Raw genomic sequence first — 22,994 nt, forward strand, 5'->3', positions numbered from 1 at the left:
TTATATACACCAAAGAATTGAAAGCAGGAACCCAAAGAGTTATTTGTATACCAAAGTTTGTAACAGCATGGTTCACATAGCCAAAGGTTGGAACAATCAAAAGGTGGATGAGTGGATAAACAAAATGTAGCATATTATATGTAGTGTGTGTCATATATATTTCTGCCTTAAAAGGAAAGAAATTGATACATGCTACAACATGGGTGAAGCTTGAAGACATTATGCTAATGGAAATAAGCTGGACACAAAAGGACAGATATTGTATTATTCCACTTTTATGAGATACCTCGAGTAGTCAAATTCATAGACAGAATCTAGAAAAGTGGTTACCAGGGGCTGGGGAACGGAGGAATGTGTCGTTACTGCTTGATGGGTATAGAGTTTCAGTATAGGATGATGAAAAAGCTCTGGAGATAGATGGTGGTAATGACATTATTAATGTGAACGTAATTGTGAACGTAATTGATGTGAACGTAATTGATACCACTGTTGTATATAATTTAAAATGGTTAAAATGGTAATTTTTATGTTTTCTATATTTTAACACACACACACACACACACACACACACACACACACACACACATCCCATACCACTCTGCAAACTCTTTAACAATATACCATGACTATTTTCCTGGTCCCGATATACAAATCAAATTCAGCCTTTTTAATAACTGCACACTATATCATAAAAGGACATGCTATGCCCGATTTAACCACTCCCACACTACAAACATTTGCTATTATAAATAATGCTGTGGTCCAAATCTTTAAGATTCATATGATGTATCAGTTCCATACAATGGAGCCTTCAAACTGCAATTACTGGGCAAAGTAAATAGTATATTTAGGTCTTTCTTTAATCTACCCTCAACTTTTGTTTATTCATAGTTTTTTTTTTAAGATTTTATTTATTTATTTGACAGAGAGATCACAAGTAGGCAGAGAGAGAGAGAGAGAGAAAGAGGAGGAAGCAGGCTCTCTGCCAAGCAGAGAGCCCAATGCGGGACTCGATCCCAGGACCCTGAGATCATGACCTGAGCCGAAGGCAGAGGCTTAACCCACTGAGCCACCCAGGCGCCCCTGTTTATTCATAGTTTAAAGCAAGGAGGAAAGATGCTCTGCATTAGTTAGATTATGGATTTGGCTGCATATGACAAAAACCTCCAACTGCTGGGACTTATACCAGATATAATTTTATGTCTCTTTCACATAACCACCTGGAGATGGGCATTCCAGGACTGGTACGGAACCCAGCCTTCTTTCATCCTCTTACTCCACCAGTCATTTTCCAAGATGGCTCACTACCACCTCCACATTCTAGTCAGCAGGACAGCACGGGGGAGAGGATGGGCACATCCCCTTCTTTTCTAGACTCCACCCAGCAGTTGCCTGTACCACACTTCCGGCTCTTGCCTATTGTCCTGAACTTAGTCATACAACCCATCCTAGCTAAAAGGGAGGCTGGAAAAAATGGGACTCATTCCAGGTGTCCATGTGCCCTATTAGTATCATGATGGCCCAGGGGAGATCAGATAATGGTCAAGTCTGTGATAAGAGCTTCCAAAAGAACAGCCCATTATGTCCCCAGTATTTATAAAGCAAACAATTTCCCATTGAATTTAATTCAAAAGCCATCCTTGTGTTTATCAAGACCCACATACACTTGGATCTGTTTCTAGACACTAATCTGTTTCCTTGTTATATTAAATGGTTTTATCATAATTGGTAGCTGTTCTTGTAATAATTTATGGCTGTTGATATATTACTTATTTTTTGTCAACTGATTGAAGCTACTTGATTTGTGTTGTTTGTACAGATCAAGTTAAGGACAGTCAAACTTAATTTGCAAAAACTAGTTTGTCCTGGCACTTGGATATTATAATTTGAGGCAGGTATAATTTTCTTAGTTCCAATTTTTCAATGTTAAGAAGCATCTCTACCCAGCAGTAACTACAACTGAAAGGTCACACATCTGTTTCATCCCCACAGCCTTAGAGGAAAACATCACTGAAGAGAAAGCCTGACCATTGCAGGGATCTTCTAGCGACAGGGAACAGAGTTTCCCAGGGTAACAGACATCCAGGACTCCACGTTCTCACCCATTTCAAAAACAATGTTTGTGAGCAAGTGCCAAGATGAGGTCTGGTCGCTAGCTAAATGCCCAAGTTGATGGAAAATAAAAGAGGAGCTCTCCCAGCTCCTGGGGCTGGCACACAATCCATCTGAATTGCGTGGCTCAATTAGCCTTTTAACTGATAGCAGCGCCTCTCTGCCATTATCTTCCATCAGGCCTCATTCACTCTGTCTCATAGAGGAAAGATTTGCTCAGGTTGATGCCTTATTCTCAGAAGCGCATCCATTTGACTTTATAGAAAAGAAAGGTTACTTGATCAAAAGAGCTGTAGTTGGGATCTGGGCCCCTGCCGCCCTGCTCCTGTATATCCTTCGCCTTTCTTTAAAACCTACGTAGACCATCTTGTCCATGAAGGCTTTCTTGGTTTCCAGCACTGACAACAATGGAACAAGCTGGAAGGCATCTTAGAGATCTAGAAGCGAGGTTCTCAACCCTGACTTCCTGCGGTCACCTAGGTAACTTTTATAACAGGTCCTTCTGCCCTCACTCCTTCCCAGATTCGGATCGGTAGGTCTGACGTGGAGCCTTAGCTCTTGCTAAGGGGGAAGTTTTTAACTTCTGCAAGGTGTTATGAGTAAGAGTAGGAAACTACGAGGCCAACCCCTTACAGATGAGGGCCCTGAGCCTGCACCATACTCCAAAGAAAGTCGCGCATTTCTTCGTCGGAAGCGAGCCCGTTCCAGCAGGGGCTTTCCTTCGCAGCTCTTTCTCCAGGGCCTAGAAGTGTGCGGATCTAACATGCTACAGATCTGCGTGTGACCCTAAGCTAAAACCAGAAAATCGGACTCTGGTCCAGGATATGACTCCACAGCATTCCTTTGCTGCAGGGAGATCCGTGACTGGGTCGCGGGTGTGTTCACCGCGACTGCCCGCTCGGTAAACACCTTCTTGCGACAGCCTCTGCTCCCGAAGCCTCGCCGCCTCCCAGGCTCTGCAAGCGCTTTGCATCATAGGAGGTCACGGTGGCTCGCCGTCCGCCTCGGGTGCCCAGGAACCGGCCGCCGTCCGAGCACACCCCAGGGCGTGTCTTGGGACCCGAGAACACCTCGGCGGGAGTGTCTGGGGCGTGGAGGGAAGTGCGGGCATTGGGACCGGAGGCCCCGCACGCCCGCGAGGGCGGGGAGAGCCGGCTGGCGGCGCTGCCTGGGCAGGGCTGGGCGCTCGCACCTGCCGAGTGACTGCGGCAGTCGGCGCTCGACGCGGGCAGCGGAAGGCTCCGGGGCGCTCGGCGCAGGTGAGCCGCCGCTGAAGGCTGGGGGCTAGGACGGCCAGCGGGCCGGGCCAGGGGACGCGGCCTCCGGCGGGGTGGATGAGGCGGAAGGGTGGGGGGCATGCCGCGGGCAGGAGAGTCGGAGGGCCCGGCCCGCCCAGGGCTGGGGCAGCTGATCCCGGAGGCCCCTGAGCGCGCACCGCTGTCGGGTCGCCGGCGGCCGCGGCCGGTCAGGCAGACCGTGCGGCTGGGCCAGAGGAGCTTCGAAGTGCGAAGCCCCGCCGTCCATTCCGCTCCGCGGGTCCCAGGATCCGAGGACACCCCGCCCGCACGGCTCCTCTCGGGCCGGAGACCGGCCGGTCCCACGTCGCCGCGGGCACTCAGCGCCCTACCGTCCGGCCTCGTGAGCGCCTGCCCACAAATACGACGAGCCGGAGCCTCTCCCTGAGCCAGGAAGCCCAGGATTCAGTAACAACAGGCGACCGGCCGACAAAGCTCCCTGGGTCGTGACTTAGCTTCCACTGCGGCCTCCGTGGGCAGGGGCCGAGGGGCGATGAGCAGGGCTCGGGGAGGTTTACACTGGACCCAAACATCGTTTCAGGCGACCCGTCTGGGTCCAGAGTCTAACCTCTGGAGATACATTCCAGCCCCAGATGTAGGAAGGATTTGCGCTTCAGAAAGGGAAACCGGTCGCATCATGAAATAGATCTTTGAAAAAATTTTAGACAGCCACCTCTTCTGCGAAGCGACCATTTATTCCACATGCCCTCCGGCCATTTATTCCACATGCCCTCCGGCCATTTCCCTCCACAGCTGCCATGTTCCTCCGCATCCCTGACCGTTTGCCCCCCCGGCCCCGCCCACCGCTCCAACAGTGGTTGCTGGGATCATAAAGTGGCGTAAGAATCTTATCTGGGTCTTTACATTCACTTTAATAGGTAGTGCGGCTTATTGTTCTAAGAAACATGTACTACTTAACCTGTTCGGTACAGTCTGGAGTTTGTTGGTGTCAAACCTTGTGGAGGAGAGTCATAACATACCGGAAGACGCGGGCCGGCGTCACTTCCGGCGGCGCCCTTCTGGGCTGAGGGTTCTTCCGCTTCGTGAGGCTGTGCTTGCCCTCTGCTCCTGGAGTTTCTGGAACTGACGTGAAATTGATATGAAGGCCTTATTGACAATATTGAATTGTCTTGATTTTACAAGGGAGAATGCCTAATGTAAGCAGAAGAGAAGCGTTACTTCTGGTTGGGCATTATTAGTTCTGGTGTGAGGACAGCCACGCATTCAGTTTCCTTTGAAAGGACTTTGGTTTCCTCTCACTTCTTCCATGGGAGGTAGCGACAGTACACTCCTTACCTCATGCTGCAGGTTTTTCCTTGTATTCTGTGGATCCCTCCCTCACCCTTCTGGTGGGCAATGGTTATGATGACCCAGGTGAACCTATCAAAGCTGGAGTCTGACACCGGTGATTCTATTTGGGGTGTGCCCCAGTATGTCCTTGGTTGTGTCTCTTACCTAATCTTAGCAAATGGCACTGTGAGATGGGGAGAGAAAAGGAGTAAAAAGAAAGACAGACATCTGCTAACTTGAAAGGTACCAACGGCTGCCATGCTTAATCGGTCAAAGTACAGATATTACTTATGTTGATTATAATCAAAGGATTATCTCTTTTCCTCAAATGTGTTTGCCTGTTGGAAATGGATAAGGGCAGTTTTACCATATGTAGAACCGCTCCCATAGCCAAAGTTCTGTTATTGCAAAACTTTTTATAATTGCGCTTAAGAGAGTGGAAGTCACCACTGTGTCATCAACTAATGGATGTATACCAGACAGATTTCACATCTGTATTTATTTCTAGAGACAGGTTGCAAGACCCAAACTAGATCATGCACAGTACTACATAATATCCAGTATGAACAATTAGAGGAACCAGTAAGTCCTGTAATCCCCACACTTCCTTTGAACTCAGCCTTCCTTTTAACCAGTCTTGTCCCCCAGACCTTTGCTGGGGGCTAGAGGTGATTTGAATTTTAGATCTTTGTCTTTGTCTTCTCTTTTCTCTGTGTCACAGGCTGCACTCCTGAAGGGACAGAGAAACTCAAAACATGTATCCGCCTTATGTGACGAAGAATTTAAACTGAAAATACCAAAGCATACTCATGTATTCCCTTGCAGATTTAGATGTAATGAGCTGTTATTGATATCTTGCTTGTAAGGGGGATTTACAGTGTACAAGGTGATTTCCATAAGCAGCAGTGTGAGGAAAGAGTAATTGCTTAGTTCATAAATGGAGAAGGTGAGTCTTATAATACTGAGTATCTGACCTGGGGTTATCTAACTGGTAAGTGGCAGGGCCAGGACTCAAACCAGAACTTCTTCCATAATACCTCAGTACCCTACACGGTGTCTTTTTATTTGTTCATTTAATTTGAGGATAGGGGTTGTTTGTGATAGTTTCTCCTGACTTTTTTATTGAATATAGTCTCTGACTTGAACTCTTAGAATCTAAATTCAGAAACATTCTTGTTTGGTAGATTTTGTGCGAACCTTTGTTCAGTGTAACTGCAAAAATATTTTAGAGCTGAGCATAGCCTGAAATATTACCAAGCCCAATCTTTTAGTTTTTTCAAAGAGCAAGGGGAGATACAGGGAAAACTAAGCAAGTACCCAAACCTACTTTGTTAGAAGTTAGGCCTCCCGGCGTTCAGACTTTTTCCAGCATGTGGTCTCTTGAGGATTTCCTAGATATGTATATAAATCAAGTTGTTCAGTTTGATGTACTCTGTTGCTTTGGTGTCTGTGATAGCAAACCATAGCCTCTCTGAATCTGGACTCAAATATCTGTAGATTCTTCACCTCTAACTGGATTCCACATTCCATGAAGGAAAGAGCCTAATTGGTTTGGTGCCTTGTGTTATTCTAAGCACAGGAGGCGCTCAACAAAATGTGTTCAATACCCATCAAATAAACATTTGAACAAGTATGAGATGTCATTAGGACTTCATTCAGCTACAAGTAACAGAAAATCCCACCAGAGTAACATAAGTGAGGAGTTTGTTTTTCTCAGATAACTAGATGTCTAGAGGTGAGAAGCTCAGGACGGGGCCAGTTTCCTCTGTCTTCCTGTACCACCATCCTTAGTATATGGCTTTCCTACTCACTGAGAGACAGGCACCTCTTCTTTTCAGAGGGAGCTTACCAGAAAAAAGAGAACAACGAAGGACAGAAGGTGTGTGCCAGCTAAAACTGTGCTTTTATAATAATAGATCATTCTTGAAAGCTCTACCCAATAGACTTCTTCTACCTCATTCATATAAGAACTAAGTCACAAAGCCGCTCCTTACTGTAAGGGAGCCTGAGCAAATCTAGTGGTTTAGCCGACCAATACAACAAAGTAGGGATTCTTTCAAGGAAGAAGAGGAGAATGGATATTGGGTAAACAACTGGCAGTACCTGCCATAGTATGTTTTATGAGTCATTGACTCTTTGTTTCTACATGAATTATTCTTGTTGTTTTATTTTTACTTTTTGTTGTTCTTTGGTTTACTAAAAAAGCAATAGGTAATGCAGTGGTTGTAGAGAACTTTTTAAAATTATGGATTCTGAGGTCCAGCCCAAGAAATGCTGATAATTTAGGTCTGGGATGAGTCTGTAAATCTGAATTATATAAACTGGCACTCCAGATAATTTGAATGCAGGTGGTCACAGGAGCACAATTTGAAAAACATGGAATTGGGGAGTGGTTTGGAAGAGGCACCTTCAGTTTATTTCCAAAGTCTTTCCTGGCTCATTCATTCCTCTTGAAGCTATTACTTTCTTTTTAAATTTTCTATTTTGGTCAATATAAATAAATATGTAGTCTTTTTTTTTTTTTAATAAATATGTAGTCTTAAAAGTCACAAGTTCTACAAGGTTCTTACGAAGTCTACACTGAGCTACCTCCCTTGAGGCAACTATTTTCAGTGCTCTCAGCTGTTTCTATCCTATTTACCATCATACTGCCAAATAACATGCTAATACTGGCTATTTATCTTTCTTTTCCCAGTTCTGGATAGTATCTACTGACATCCTACCTGCGAGGATAAGGATCTCTCCCTTATGCCCTCATTTTTCTTTATCATATTTGCTTCCCTTTCTTACAAGGTCCCAATGTAGTTATAGCCTAACATTTTTGATATAGCAATGTTTGGTATTTACATTATTATGACTCTGTAAATGTTATTCACAACCCAGCTGTGTGATAAACCATGATTTCTACACTTCCTTTCTCATACAAGCTTTTTCTATCCCCTGGACTTAGTCATCGCTACCTCTTCTTCAGTTGCTTAGTGTTTTTTGAACACTCACTACAATTCTGACTCAAAACTTTGACAGGAGGGTAAAGTTCCTCCCAATAAAGCATCAATTAAGTAGTCAGTTTGATTTGCTTTTCTTGGAAGCATCCTGGCTCAGCGCCCCCCACCCCATTCTCTGGGACTGGTTATTTTGAGTCCCTTGTTACCCTGGGAGCTCCCCTGGCTGCCATCTTGTTGATGGTCCTGGATTCTGATTCTTGGAATACATGCCTTCTCACTCAGTTTGGTTTTGCTGGAGCAGAACTTCCTGAGAAAGGGGATGTGGAGGATGAGGTGCATTTGTCCTGAAGGTGCTGAAGCTCACATGGCCTCTGTGAGGGCTTGCAACCTGTTGCAAGTTGACTCACGGGGAGGAAAAGCCAGGAAGCCATCATGAAGCATTTGTGACACATTTTTTAAAGAGATCTTAGAAGAGCTGTGAGCCTCCAAGGCTCCCATTTGTTGTGATTTCTTTTCTCAATCTAAATAAATATTCACATCCACACCCAATTTTGTGTTTGTAATTTGATGACTTTTTCTTAAAGTGGGCTCCCCAAATTATGCAAGATGCCGGCCCCACAAGACCTTGCCGCTTTTTCAGACTTTGTACATTCAAGATATCATTTTTCTTCCTTCACATTTGATTGATGGTTTGGCTGAATATAGGGTATTAACTGGAATTAACTTCCCCTCAAATATTGAAAGCATTTCTCCATTTTCCTCTGTCTTTAAATAGCTTGGTTGAGAAGTTGATGCCATTCTGATTTCCGATCCCTTATATTTTGTTTTTATCTCTGAAAGGTTGTAGGGTTTTCTTTTGTTCATTCCTCCTGTTCTGATATGTCATGATGTTGTTAGTTGATTTTGGCTTTGGCTTCCCCCACCCCCAGTCATTGTATTGGTACTTTAAAGTCCTTTTCAATCTAAAAATCATTTTCTTCAGTTCTCAGGTTTCTTCTTTGCATAATTTCCTCTGTTCTTTCTGCAACTTGTACTTTCTGCAACTTAAATTACTTAGATGCTGGATCTCTTGCATCTGCCCTCTTATTTTATCTTTTCTACTTCTACTTTTTTTAAGGATTTTATTTATTTATTTGACAGACAGAGATCACAAGTAGGCAGAGAGGCAGGCGGAGAGAGAGAGGAGGAAGCAGGCTCCCTGCTGAGCAGAGAGCCCCATGTGGGGCTCGATCCCCTGGGATCACGACCTGAGCGGAAGGCAGAGGCTTTAATCCACTGAGCCACCCAGGCACCCCAATTTTTCATTTCTATTTTTAAAAAACCTCTCATCTTTTAGTTCTAATAAGTCTTCCAATCCTCATATTAAATTTTTACATTTCTACCATCATATATATGATATAAACATATATTTTTTTTCTTTTTAGAGAGAGAGCATGAGCATGGAAAGAGGAGAGGGAGAAGCATGTGGGGGAGGGTGGTATTTGATCCCAGGACCCTGGGATTATGACCTGAGCTGAGGGTACATGCTTAAGAGCTGGGTGGCAGATTGAGCCACCAGGTTACCTCTTAACAGGTCATTTAGAAGAAGGTTTTAACTAAGATGGAAAATTATAATTAGCTTAGTATTCTTCTTTAAGAGGTTATATTGAGAAAATATTTTTCTAATACCATTAGAGAATGTCTTAGTTACAGAATTTGGGAGGAATTTTCTGCCCTTGAAAGTCACTCTCCAAATCCATACTATTTTCCTTCTTTGCTCAGCCTGACATGTGATAACCTAAACCTGGGGCAGATTCGGCACTCCTCTTTGCTAGGAAAGTTTTAGATCACATAAAGTCACCAGATAATATGGTTCACTGATTTAGCTTTCAGTGATGTCTTCACAGGAAAGCTTAGGCATGAGATACCAGATTTTCTACTGTTGGATCTTCCTTCTCAGGCACCTTTAAAGACAACTAACTGCAAAGCCCTTTCAGGCTGGGGCCCAACCTTGGTATCTCTGTTTCTCCAGCACTGAGAACCATGCTGATACACAAGAGGCCCTGGGTAAATGTTGCCTGAATCAAATCAACCCCACTACCCATTTTATTTATTTTTTTTAAGATTTTATTTATTTACTATTTGAGAGAGAGAGAGAGAGAGAGAGAGACAGAGCGAGCATGAGAGGGGGAAGGTAAGAAGGAGGAGCAGACTCCCTACTGAACAGGGAGCCTGATGCAGGACTTGATCCCAGGATCCTGAGCCAAAGGCAGTTGCTTAACCAACTGAACCACCCAGGCACCCCCATTACCCGTTTTAAATTAACCCTTCCTAATGGTCCCCTTGCTGTTTCCTCTGTTTCTTTTGCATCTTTTTATGTCACTTTTTCTGGAAGGTGATATCTCGTTCTCAAATTTGATGTGTAGATGTGTTGAAAAACAGACTGGGAAGATTTTCTACCAGGACTCCAGGTATAATTTCCAGGGATAAAAACTCCCATATCATCTTACTGAAGACGTAATAATTTCTTAGGTCATCACCAAACACCCTACGTCTGGTACCATCTTGAACCACAGTTCTATTTGAATGCTTTTTTCCCCTCATGTTCCATGCCTCACTTATACTGTCCTTTGCTTCCTCCCACTCCTTGATCTGGCCCCCGCTTTGGCCCAGACCTTCTCCTTGTTCTGTTCTAATGTTGTTTTTCTGCCTCCTCTCCCCTACCTTCATCTGCCCTCTGGTATATTTTGCAGAAAGCACAGTGACGTACTAATTTCAAAAGCCCTACCTGACAACCGGGCAGACATCTTTTTAAACTAACCCACATTGCGGAATGAAGAATCTCTCTCTTCTAGCTGTTGTTGGGATTGTTTCTATGCTTTGTTCCCACTGGGATTGTTTGTTTTTCTATGGAAGGCTCTAGAACAAGAGCTAAACTACAAGATCATTGTAAAACAGTGATCGGTAGATTAGCGTCTCTCAAACACTATTACTTACCACAGAACTTGTACTCTCATGGCATGGAGTCTTGGATGAAATTAGGATGGCTTAAGCTACAGTCTCTCTTAATGCTAAAAAAGTCTATGCTACCCCAAAGTACATCTCTATTTGTTTTAACTTGAAAATCATTTTCTCCGAAATCTTGAAGTGAAATTGGTACTCCAGGATGATAACCATGTGATCATGTGATTCCAAATATATTTTGGCTTAACCATACATGGGTCTAAGAGGCATAGTACAAGATGATCTCTGAAGGACTCATTTAGCTCTAAAAATCATATGCAAAAGTAATGTTAGCCACAGCCTTACTAATTACTAGATTTAGGAGCTAGTTTCCTCATGATTCAGGATTATAGCTAAGGTGAATCAGTTCAGTTCAGATCAAGAACTATTATTATATGGCAGGTTTTGTGCTAAGCCATGGGAAGTTTCATGTGAAGCAGATAAGATCTCTGCTTTTGAGGTACGTATGGTCTCATGAGTAAGGCATGTAAATGTGTAATTTTCATATGACAAGCTAAGTGATAAAAATCAAGATATGTATAAGATACTATGGTAAAACTGAAAAAGGTGGAGGGAATAACATGAACAAAATGTATACTATCAGGTTTGTGGTGGGAAGAAATGGGAAATGAGGCTCAAGGGACAGGCTAAGAGCCAGGTTCTGGGTATATGCCATGCAAAGGGGCGGATTACATCGGTGTGGTGGTTAGTCAATGAAATATTTTAAATTTTATAGTAGTGTAGTCAGATTGTAAGATCTGCAAGCAGATGACTCTGGTAGCAGAATGGAAGGAGGATTTATGGAAGGCATGATTATAAGCATTACAGTAGTCAAAGCAAAAGACAATAAGAGCCCAAATGAGATAACTCTTGTAGGAACAGAAAGGAAACAGAACACCAGAAAATTTGGAGAAACAAAATAAGCAGAGTATTTTAGCCTCTTGTGAAATTGGAATACTGCGGGGCAGAGTGGAGGATGAGGGGGTGTCTAGGATGAGTCTTAGGAATCTGACTTTAGGAGTGACTGAATGTTAAGCTGTTACCTGAGTTTGAGATACAGAACAGAAGCCGAACTGATGGGGAAGGAAGATGATGAATTCGGGTTGGGACATGTTGACTTTGAGATGTCTAAGAAGAATCTGTGTGTTTGTGTGTGTGTTGGTTCAGCAGGTAGTTAGATATATGAGTCTGAAACTCAGGGAAGAGGTCAAGGCTAGAGAGAAGAGTCATCAGTGTGCAGATGGTTATTGAACTATGGGTGTGTGTGTGTTCTTGCAAGAAGAAGATATATAGAAGAACAGTGGACCAAAGTCTGCTAGTGTTTAAGAGACAGGACAGGAGTCAAAGGAGAGGAAGTCAAAGTAGAGGAAGATTACAGAAGATGAAGAGAGCCAGGACAGAAGAGTATCATGAAAGCCAAAAACAGAAGCTTAATTCCAAAATTAAGTGACTAAGTGACATCTTCAACTGGAGCAGCACAAGAACAGAAGAGAGGTCTATTCACATGATATATTAAAGACTTCATTGAAACAGTATGAGGAACATTTGGTGACATCTATGAATCATTTCATTGTCATGGTGGTGAAGGAGGAGCAATTAATGGAAAAAGCAGTTGTATTTCCAAGTTTTTCCAAGAAATTTAAATGATTTTGACAATGTTTGATTGCATTACACAAAACCATCAAAATTCCTTTCTATCCAAAGAAAATTTCATGTAAGTGGTAATTTATTTCAGTAATTACTGACTTGTCAAAGAATTTTAATGTTAGAAATTGTTTTTAATTATCTATAAGTAGACCTATTATCAAAGGTATTTTGGCTCTGGACTAGGGGAGATGGTGAGAAAAAGATCCACATAATTTGAGAAAAAATATACATATATAAAGTTAAAAACTTTGTTAAACTGTATTTTGTTTGGAGATAATATGTGTAGTAAATATGTAGTAAGTATATAGTATATAGTAAAACAAAAGTGAGTGAATGCTAAACACACATTTCAAAATGATGCTTATTTCTCAAGAGGGAGGAAGGGGAGAAGCCATCAAGAGGTGTCAACAGGAAGCTCCAAGGATGTTAGTAATGTTCTCTTTCTTAAGCTGGGTCATCGGACACAGTTGTTAAGTTACTCTTTATAACTCTTTATATACATTAGCTATGTTATTTTTATGTTTGAAATAGTAAATAGGGAAAGGTACACAGGGGTTCTTCAGAGAGCCAGGGTCAAAGCAGATTTTTGTTTGTTTCTTTTTCCTGTTTTCTTTTGTTATTTTGTGTGGGAAAAGCCTTGTGCCTGGTTATAGTTGGAAGGAAGAAAGCAACAACAAGTGAGAGAAGTTCCTGAGTAATAGATGTAGACCCAGAGGACACAGATGGAAGACTGGCCTATCAGACGGGTGAATTTGAGAAGAAGAATAGGTGTGGATAGATATGAATTCATAGGTGAGGAAAAGGAAATTGAGATGATTGGTGCCTTGTAGTCTCGATTGTGTTCATGGAATGAGAGGAAAGGTTTACCCAGGGTTGAGTGAACTCAGCTTTGAGGGAAGGGACGAGTTTTCAGACACCAGTCTATGGGAAATGGAAGTAAGACCTTGCATGTGTCCAGAAGCACTGCTGAGTGCAGTAGAAGGCCCAGCATCCACCTTGTTCACTGATGTAAATGCCAGACACGCTCACTGATAGTACAGAAGGAAGGAAAAATACACGAGAAATGGTTCCTTGGTGCTTAAAAATAAGCCAGCCTTTCAAGTCCAGGGATGCCCCTCCTGCTCTAATGTACGCTGAAGTGACTGCTTGTCCTCTTTGGTCATATCCACAGCTTTAGTTCCATTTCCCCCCCATGTTCATGTCTGAACTTGCTCTGTCCTTTTCATGTTTCACTTCATTTTTTGTGTTGTGTTAGGAGCGAACATGGAAAGTGATTTTAGAACTAAGAGAAGCCATGGAGAGGACCTCTTCCAAACTACCATTTAACAAAGAGGTTATGATCCTGAGAGGTTACATATGTTGCTCAAGGTCACAAAGTAAGTTCATAACAAAACGTGGACTAGAGGGACGCCTGGGTGGCTCAGTTGGTTAAGCCGCTGCCTTCGGCTCAGGTCATGATCCCAGAGTCCTGGGATCGAGTCCCACATCGGGCTCCTTGTTCTGTGGGGAGCCTGCTTCTCCCTCTGCCTCTGCCTGCTGCTCTGTCTGCCTGTGCTCGCTCTCTCTCTCTCTCTCTGACAAATAAATAAATAAAATCTTTAAAAAAAAAAAAAAAAAAAAACGTGGACTAGAATCCAGGTCAGCTGACTCAGAGGCCAGTGTTCTTTATTAGTTCTTGAGAAATCATGGAACTTAGCCCAGATATGTTCTTCAGTTTTTAATTCAAGATTCCAGTAAGACTGACTAATTTTCATGACAGATTGAAAGAGGCAATTAAGAAAGGCCCAACTGTAATGCCAGCCCCCTCTGTGACTAGAGAATTACAATCCATATATTTCCTGACATTCAAACTTTCACAAGTATATAGCTCCATACTAGATTATAAACTCCTTAAGGATAGGGGTCATTTCTTTTTTCTTTTTTTAAGTTTTTATTTTAATCATCTGGTGCTTATCATGACACGTGCACTCCTTAATCCCCATCACCTATTTCACCCATCCCCCACCCACCTCTTCTCTGGTAACCATGTTTGTTCTCTGTAGTTAAGAATCTATAGTTTTGGGCGCCTGGGTGGTTCAGTGGGTTGAGCCTCTGCCTTCATCTCGGGTCATGATCTCAGGTTCCTGGGATCGAGGCCTGCATCAGGCTCTCTGCTCGGCGGGGAGTCTGCTTCCCCCTCTTTCTCTACCTGCCTCTCTGCCTACTTGTGATCTCTCTCTGTCAAATAAATAAATAAATAAATAAATCTTAAAAAAAAAAAAAGAATCCATAGTTTCTTCCTTCCTTCCTTCCTTCTTTCCTCCTTCCCTCCGTTTCTTCCTTCCTTCCTTTCCCTTCCCTCCTTTTCCTTTCCTTTTTTATTTATTTGTCAGAGAGACAGAGAAAGGGAGAGCACAAGCAGGGGGAGCAGCAGTCAGAGAGAGAAGCAGGCTGGCTCCCTACTGAGCAAGGAGCCTGATGCGGATCTTGGTCCCAGGAACTTGAGATCATGACCTGAGCCAAAGACACTTAACTGACTAAGCCAGCCAGGCATCCCAAGAGTCTATAGTTTCTTGATTTGCCTTTCTTTTTCTTTTTTTTTGCTTTGTTTCTTAAATTCCACATATGAGTGAAATCATACAATATTTGTCTTTCTGCTACTGACTTATTTCGCTTAGCATAATACTCTCTAGTCCCACCCATGTCATTGAAAATGGCAAGATTTCATTCTTTTTTATGGCTGAGTAATATTCCATTGTATGTATACATATATGTATATATAAATACATATTTCTTATATATACATATACACACAAATCTTCTTTATCCATTCATCACTTGGATGGATGAAGTGGACACTTGGGCTGTTACCATATTTTGGCTATTGTACTTATTTAACCCTGCTATAAACATGGGGTGCATGTATCCCTTTGAATAGTATTGTTGTATTAGTATTTTTGTATTCTTTGGGTAAATACCCAGTAGTGTGATTGCTGGGTCATAGGACAGCTCTATTTTTAACTTTTTGAGGAACCTCCATACTGTTCTCCAGAGTGGCTGCACCAGTTTGTATTCCCACCAACAGTGCATAATTGTTCCTTTTTTTCCACATCCTGGCCAACATCTGCTGTTTCTTGTGTTGTTGATTTTAGCCATTCTGACAGGTGTGTAGTGATATCTCATTATAGTTTTGATTTGCATTTCTCCAATAATGCGTGATGATAAGCACCTTTTCATGTGTCTGTCGGTCATCTGTATGTCTTCTTTGGAGAAATGTCTGCTCATGTCTTCTGCCCACTTTTAATTGGATTATTTGGTTTTTGAGTGTTGAATTTTATAAGTTCTTATATATTTTGGATATTTTGGATATGTCATTTTCCCAAATATCATCTCCCATTCCATAGGTCATGGTTTAGTTTTTCTGATTGTTTCCTTCACTGTGCAGAAGCTTTTTATTTTGATGTACTCCCAGTAGTTTATTTTTGCTTTCATTTCCCTTGCCTCAAGGAACCTATCCCACATGGCATCGGGCTCTCTGCTCAGCAGGGAGTCCGCCTCCTCCTGTCTCTCTCTGCCTGCCTGTCTGCCTACTTGTGATCTGTCTGTCAAATAAATTAAAAAAAAAAAATCTCAAGGAACCTATCTAGAAAAAAGTTGTTATGGCCAGTGTCAGAGAAATTACTGCCTGTGCTCTCTTCGGGATTTTTATAACTACAGGTCTCACATTTAGGTCTTTAATCCATTTTTAATTTATTTTTGTGTATGGTATAAGAAGGTGATCCACGGGCACCTGGGTGGCTCAGTGGGTTAAGCCTCTACTTTCAGCTCGAGTCATGATCTCAGGGTCCTGGGATTGAATCCCACATTAGGCTCTCTGCTCTGAGCCTGTCCTCCCCCCGCCCCTGCCTGCCTCTCTGCCTACTTGTAATTTCTGTCTGTCAAATAAATAAATAAAATCTTTTTTTTTTTTTAAAGAAAGAAAGAAAGTGGTCTGGTTTCATCCTTTTGCATGTTGCCATCCAGTTTTCCCAATGGCATTTGCTAAAGAGACTATATTTCTCCCAGTAGATACTCTTTTCTGCTTCATCGAAGATTAATTGATGATATAATTGTGGGTTTGTTTCTGGATTTTCTATTTTGTTCCATTCATCTCTGTGTCTATCTTTATGACTATACTATACTGTATTGACTGCTACAGCTTTGTACTATAACTTGAAGTTCAGAATTGTGATGCTGTACTTGCTTCCACAGCACATATACTAAAATCAGAATTGTGATGCTTCCAGCTTTGCTTTTCTTTTTCAAGATTGCTTTGGTTATTCAGGATCTTTTGTGGGTCCATACAAATTTTAGGAGGGGTCATTTCTTATTCATTTTATTATTTCCTCATCACCCAGCACAGAGTCTTCTAGTTAATAGGATCACATAAAGGGGGAAAAGGAAGAAAGAAAGAAAGAAAGCAGGACTAAGACCATCTTTTGCTTAGAAATCAAACTCAGCTGGAAAGTAACTGAGCTCTGATAGGAATGAAGCACTTGATACATGCTACAAGATTGGATGAACCTTGAAACCATGTTAAGTTCATGGAATGTTGTTCCATAGCTCATGAACTCATGCCAGACAAAGTTCAGATTCTTATTCTGGTCTTATGCCTTCTGACCAGTTGTTCTAAGGACACACCTACCCACCTACAGAGAAAATAACAGTGACAGTAGTAGCTATGAAATGTTAAAGAGTGATGGCTTCCAGAGTGACGTAAGGGCTCTCGGGCTACTGTAAAGCAGGGGTACACTCTGCCTGAAGTTCAGTGAAGTTCACTGTCACATCAGCTATGGGCAACAGAGAACTTTCACCTCTGTACTTCTGCTTTTTTTTTTTTTTAAGATTTTATTTATTTATTTGACAGAGAGAGATCACAAGTAGATGGAGAGGCAGGCAGAGAGATTGAGAGAGAGAGAGAGAGGGAAGCAGGCTCCCCGCTGAGCAGAGAGCCCGATGCAGGGCTCGATCCCAGGACCCTGAGATCATGACCCGAGCCGAAGGCAGCGGCTCAACCCACTGAGCCACCCAGGCGCCCCTGTACTTCTGCTTTATCTGCATTTTACTACCAAGCAGCTTATAGAAGAAGGAGGGGTATTAAGCTTGTTATTTGCAGAGTAACAGAAAGCTGAGTCAGGTAGGGTTGGTTATATTCCAAAGTAAACTCAGACCAGAAGCCATCTGAGTGTTTCTGTTGGCAAGAATAGATTCAAAAAGTATAAAAACCGTGTCGTGGGGTAAAGTAATATTCTATATCCTCCCCATAACCTACTTGCCTACTGACCAAACACACATCCCATTCCTATTAAAAAGATATTCAACCGGGGGTGCCTGGGTGGCTCAGTGGTTAAGCATCTGCCTTCAGCTCAGGTTGTGGTCCTGGAGTCCTGGGATCGAGCCCCGCATCGGGCTCCCTGCTCAGTGGGAAGCCTGCTTCTCCCTCTCCCACTCCCCCTGCTTGTGTTCCCTCTCTCACTGTCAAATAAATAAATAAAACCTTAAAAAAAAAAGATATTCAACGGCTACCTTCTCCAGGATCAGTAAATGTGCCATATGTTTCCTCCCTTCCCACTTGGAAATAAGTACAAAAGGCTAAGGACAACAGCCTTAGTTCAATAATTATACTTCCCCTAAGAGAGAAGCCCAGGTTTCTCCCCCCATTAATTGTGGGAATAAGTATAAGAATACCAGAGAAGAGAGGAAACTAACATTTGTTAAACACTCACTCTAGTTAGCTGCTAGAAACTCTCAGTTAATCCTCACAAGATGCTTCTGTTAAGGTCCCTGTTTTGGAAAAGGGGGTACTGAAATCCAGAGAAGTTAGGGAACTTATGCAAGCTCTTACCAGCAGGAGTAGCAAAAGAAGGATCTATATACTCCATAGTTCATGTTCTTTCTATTATGTAGAATAGAATTTCTATTTTTGTATTATGTAGAATTTCTATTATGTATCATGTGACTATATTTCCCCTTAAAGGAACATGTAAGAACCCAGTTAGTTTCCTTTAGGGAAATCTGGGAAATTGAATGCACCCGAACTAATATAAAACTTGACTTGCATCTTTTCTAACTTAATCTTCCTCGGGTCCATTTGTGAGTTGGTTCATATCCTTTCCAGAGACCCTTGGGCACACAGGACCCCAAAGTTTGGCTTATTTGACTTGAAGTATACTGCTTTGTTCATTCCCCTGAGATAATTTCAAGGGTTAATGGATTCGACCCATGGAAGAGAGTGACATTTGGTCTTTGTTGATAAAGAAGGTAGGAATGGCAGGGTGAAGAGAGTAAGCAACATTACCTGTCTCAACTCTGACTATATGGATGATTTGCTGCACCTGCTTCTTCGCCTTTGCATGTACTATTTGCTCTGCCTGGCACTGTATCCACCCTACCTATGCTTACCTGTTTTTCAAGGAAGTTTTAGGACACTTCCTTCTATAATCTTTCTCCTATTTCTTGCGGGGTGAGTCAGAGTCCTCCTTTCATTGTCATAATTCTGCACACTCTATTAAAATATTTAATATATGTGTCATAAGAGTTGAAGTACTCTTTCTTCACCAGAGTTTCACCTTATTGTAGTCAAGGTCCTTCTCTGAAGATTGACAAAATCCATTTTCAAGAGTAGAAAGGTAAACAGACAGGCACCAAGACAATTCAAAGGGGAAAAGAATCTCTTCACCAGATGGCTGGGACAGTTGGATATGCAAAAATGAAGTTGGATCATGACCTCACACCATATACAAAAGTTAATTAAAATGGATCATAGACATAAATGTAAGAAATAAAACTGTAAAAATCTTAGAAGAAAACACAGGAGTGAATCTTCATGTTCTTGATTTAAGCAATGGTTTCTTAGGACACCAAAAGCACAAACAACAAAAGAAAAAAATAGGTAAACTGAACTTCATTAAAATCAAAAGCTTCTGGGATGCATGGGTGGCTCTGTCGGTTAAGCATCTGCCTTCAGCTCAGGTCATGATCCCAGGGTCCTGAGATCTGGCTCTGCATCAGGTTCCCTGCTCAGTAGAGAGCCTGCTTCTCCCTCTCCCTCTACTGCTTCTGCTGCCTGTGTGCTCGTTCCCTCTCTCTCTCTCTCTCAAATAAATATATTTTTTAAATTTTATTTATTTATTTTGACAGAGAGAGATCACAGCAGGCAGAGAGGCAGGCAGAGAGAAAAGGGGAAGCAGGCTCCCCTCTGAGCAGAGAGCCCCATGTGGGGCTCAATCCCAGGACCCTGAGACCACGATCCGAGCTGAAGGCAGAGGCTTTAACCCACTGAGCCACCCAGGTGCCCCTCAAATAAATATTTTTAAAGATTTTTGAAAGATTAAAATTTAAAAACCAGATGCATGGCTAAACAAAATATGCCAAATCTGTACAATGGAGTATTATTCAACAATAAAAATGAATGGGGGTGCCTGGGTGGCTCAGTTGGTAAGCATCCGACTCTTGGTTTCCAAGATCTTAGGGTCATAAGATAGAGTCCCTCAAGTTGGGCTCCCCGCTCAGCAGGGAGTCTGCTTGAGGATTCTTACTCTCCCCCTCTCTCTTCCTCCTCCTGCTTGCATTCTCTCTCTCTCTCCCTCTGAAACAACAACTGCAATAAAAAGAGTGAAGCACTGATACATGCTACAAGATTGGATGAACCTTGAAACCATACTAAGTGAAAGAGGCAGAGATATATGATTACACTTATAGGAAATATCTAGAATAGGCAAACCCATGGAGACATAAAGGAGGCTAGTGGTTGCCAGGGTCAGAGGGATTGGGAGGAAATGGGGAATGGGAAATGGGGAATGATGGCTTTGGGTTGATGAAAATGTTCTAAAATCAGATGGTGGTAATGGTTGCACAACTGTGAGGATACCAGCAATCATTGAATTATATGCTTTAAAGTACTGTATTTTATATGAATTATATGTCAACAAAGCTATTGTTTGAAAAAAGTAAAAGAGAAATAGCAAGAAAGCACTAAGACTTCTAGAACCATATGAGGGTGACTTTCAGATTCATTAGGAACAACTGTCCCAGGAATACAAAGCAGGAACACTTAGCAAAGTTGTTGAAACCTTCAGAGTGTCTTCTTAGATACATCTGAATTGTCTTTTGTAGTGGTTTAGTAATTAAATCTAGAAAAGTATATGGAACTGTGAATTAAGTGATGAACAGATAAAATGGGGTGTTATGGGCTGATTTATGCTCCCCACCCCCCACCAATTCATATGTTGTTGAAGTCCTAACCTCCAGTACTTCAGAAGGTGACTATATTTGAAGACATGGTCTTTAAAGAGATAATTAAGTTAAAATGACATCATCAGGGAGGGCTCTCATCTAATCTAGCTGTTGTCCTATAAGAAGAGGACACAGGCGCATACTAAGGGAAGATAAATGTGAAGGTGCGTCATCTTCAAACCCAGGACAAAGGCCTCAGAAAATACCAACCCTGCCAACACCTCCATCTCAGACTTCTAACCTCCAGAACTGTGAGAAAATAAATTTTGTTGTTTTTTTTTTAAACCACCCAGTGTGGTTTGTTACAGCAGCCCCAGCAAACCAATAAATGCGTTATATGCATACAATGAAATATTCAGCCATAGAAAGGGATAAGTAGCGATGCATACCACACGTGGATGAACCTTGAAAAACATGATGCAAAAAGAAAGAAACCAGTCTAGGAGCTCCTGGCTGGCTCAGTCAGGAGAGCATGTGACTCTTGATCTTGGGGTTGTGAGTTCGAGCCCCATCCTGGGTGTAGCAATTAAACAAATAAACAATTTTTAAAAAAAGAAAGTCAGTCTCAAGTGACTACATTTTTTGACTCAATTTATGTAAAATGTCCACAATAGGTAAATTAGTAGAAATAAAAAGTACATTAGTGGTTCCCTAGGGCTTTTAGGAAAGAGGACTTGGGAAAATGGAGTCACTAATGGGTTAGGGGAATTTTTTTGTGGGTATGAAAATGTTCTAAAATTGACTGTGGTGATTGATTGTACAACTCCATAGATATATGCAAAACCACTGAATTTTATACTGTAGGTGAAAATGGTATGTGAATTATATCTCCATAAAGCTGTTACTTTAAAAAAAAAAAAAAAGAGCATCATGGAAAGCAAGGGAGATAATTTCTAGGAAAGTGAGTTTATGCCCCATAAACAGTTTTGAAGGTAGAACACTCTAATAAGTGGTGACATACACAACAAATAAAGGCAGCTGGATCTCTGCTTCCTTAAGAAAATAAGCAAGATAGGGAGCTGGCCTAGAATAGATCAGGGTCTCTGGGTCTCACAGCCTCAGCGTTACTGAGAGCTGAGCTGCAGAACTGTTTTGTCGTGGGGGGGGGGGGGGTCCTGCATACCGCAAGACGCTTAGCAGGACTTCCAGGCTCCACCCACTGGATGCCAACAACACCGCCATCACGCCCAGTTGTGACGATGACCAAAAGTATCCACAGACACATGGCCGCTGTTGAGAACACGGCGGGGGCTGGAGAAATGGCCCTAGAGGTTAACCTTACAATGTAACAAACAGACCCCCACTTGCTTGAATTTTAATTTTGTTGCCTTTTTTTTTTTTTTTAAAGACTTTATTTATTTATTTGACAGACAGAGATCACAAGTAGGCAGAGAGGCAGGCAGAGAGAGAGGAGGAAGCAGGCTTCTGGCTGAGCAGAGAGCCCAATGCGGGGCTCGATCCCAGCACCCTGGAATCATGACCCGAGCCGAAGGCAGAGGCTTTAATCCACTGAGCCACCCAGGCACCCCAATTTTGTGGCCTTTAAAGGCAGGGCAGTAGGGTGGAGGTAGAAGAACTCAGGGACCATTTTGAAAGAGAAAATGTGTCTATCAGATATCAGAAAGACAAGGAGGGAGTCAGGACAGTTCCAGATACAATTTGCCGAAATTGTCTTTAGCAACTTTTTGGTACAAATTCTGCCATTCTTCATGACATCATAACTTCTTCCCTTGAAATAGTAAAGCTTTCCAATATCTTTTTAAAGAAACTGCAAAAGCCTGTGTCCTACCTATAACATGTTGATCCTTTACATCCGTATGACTCAGAACAATTTAGGTAATGCTGGATAACAATCCGCAAAGCTTAGTGGCTCATTACAAATGTTTATTTTTCTCATGCCATGTGTTCATCGTGGCTTGTTTGGGGCTCTGCCCCATGTCTCCTCACTCTGGAATCTAGGCTCTTAGAAGAGCTACTGTCATGAACATTGATAGTAACGTGGTAAAGGGAAATGTGTTCTGGGGCGGGGGTGTCTTGAACTGGCAATCACATGTTTCTGCCCAGAACTAACACTTCTGCCCACAATTCCCAAGACCCCACCCAACCACAGGGGGCCAGAAATGCAATCGTACCATGTGCCCAGAAGACAGAGAGCCAGACATACTTAATATATAGTGTTACATACCCTCAAAGTACCCTTCCATATTGCTTTCCCTGTTCATATAATCATATACCTGTACACATATATAATATACATATGCAGGACAGTACCACTGTTGCTCCAAATGGTTCATATTATTTGTTTGTTTTGTTTTGTTTTGTTTTAAATGGGTCATATTATAAGTATTCTTTTCCATCATGCTTGTCTCGGCCAACTCTCTCATGGAAAACCTTCCAGTACAGCTGGTATAGCTCTAATTCATTCTTTTTAATGATTACATAATTTCCTATCATGAAGATAAACCATAAT

The 22,994-nt window shown here is 42.2% G+C and overlaps 1 protein-coding gene across 2 annotated transcripts in view; it reads left to right on the top strand.

Annotated features, from left to right (window-relative positions):
• Positions 1-3,236: 3,236 nt before the first annotated feature.
• The window catches only part of TMEM45B (transmembrane protein 45B), a 33,730-nt gene continuing 13,972 nt past the window's right edge, over positions 3,237-22,994 (top strand). The window contains exon 1 of one of the 2 annotated variants that reach the window (XM_047690850.1): positions 3,237-3,371. The gene's annotated coding sequence lies outside the window, so the exon portion shown is untranslated. Of the gene's footprint in view, positions 3,372-19,560; positions 19,581-22,994 lie in introns of those variants that run through there. The other variant, XM_047690853.1, reaches the window with a different exon arrangement.

The sequence above is a fragment of the Lutra lutra genome, chromosome 10 (genome assembly GCF_902655055.1).
Source record: "Lutra lutra chromosome 10, mLutLut1.2, whole genome shotgun sequence".
Lineage (NCBI taxonomy): Eukaryota > Metazoa > Chordata > Mammalia > Carnivora > Mustelidae > Lutra > Lutra lutra.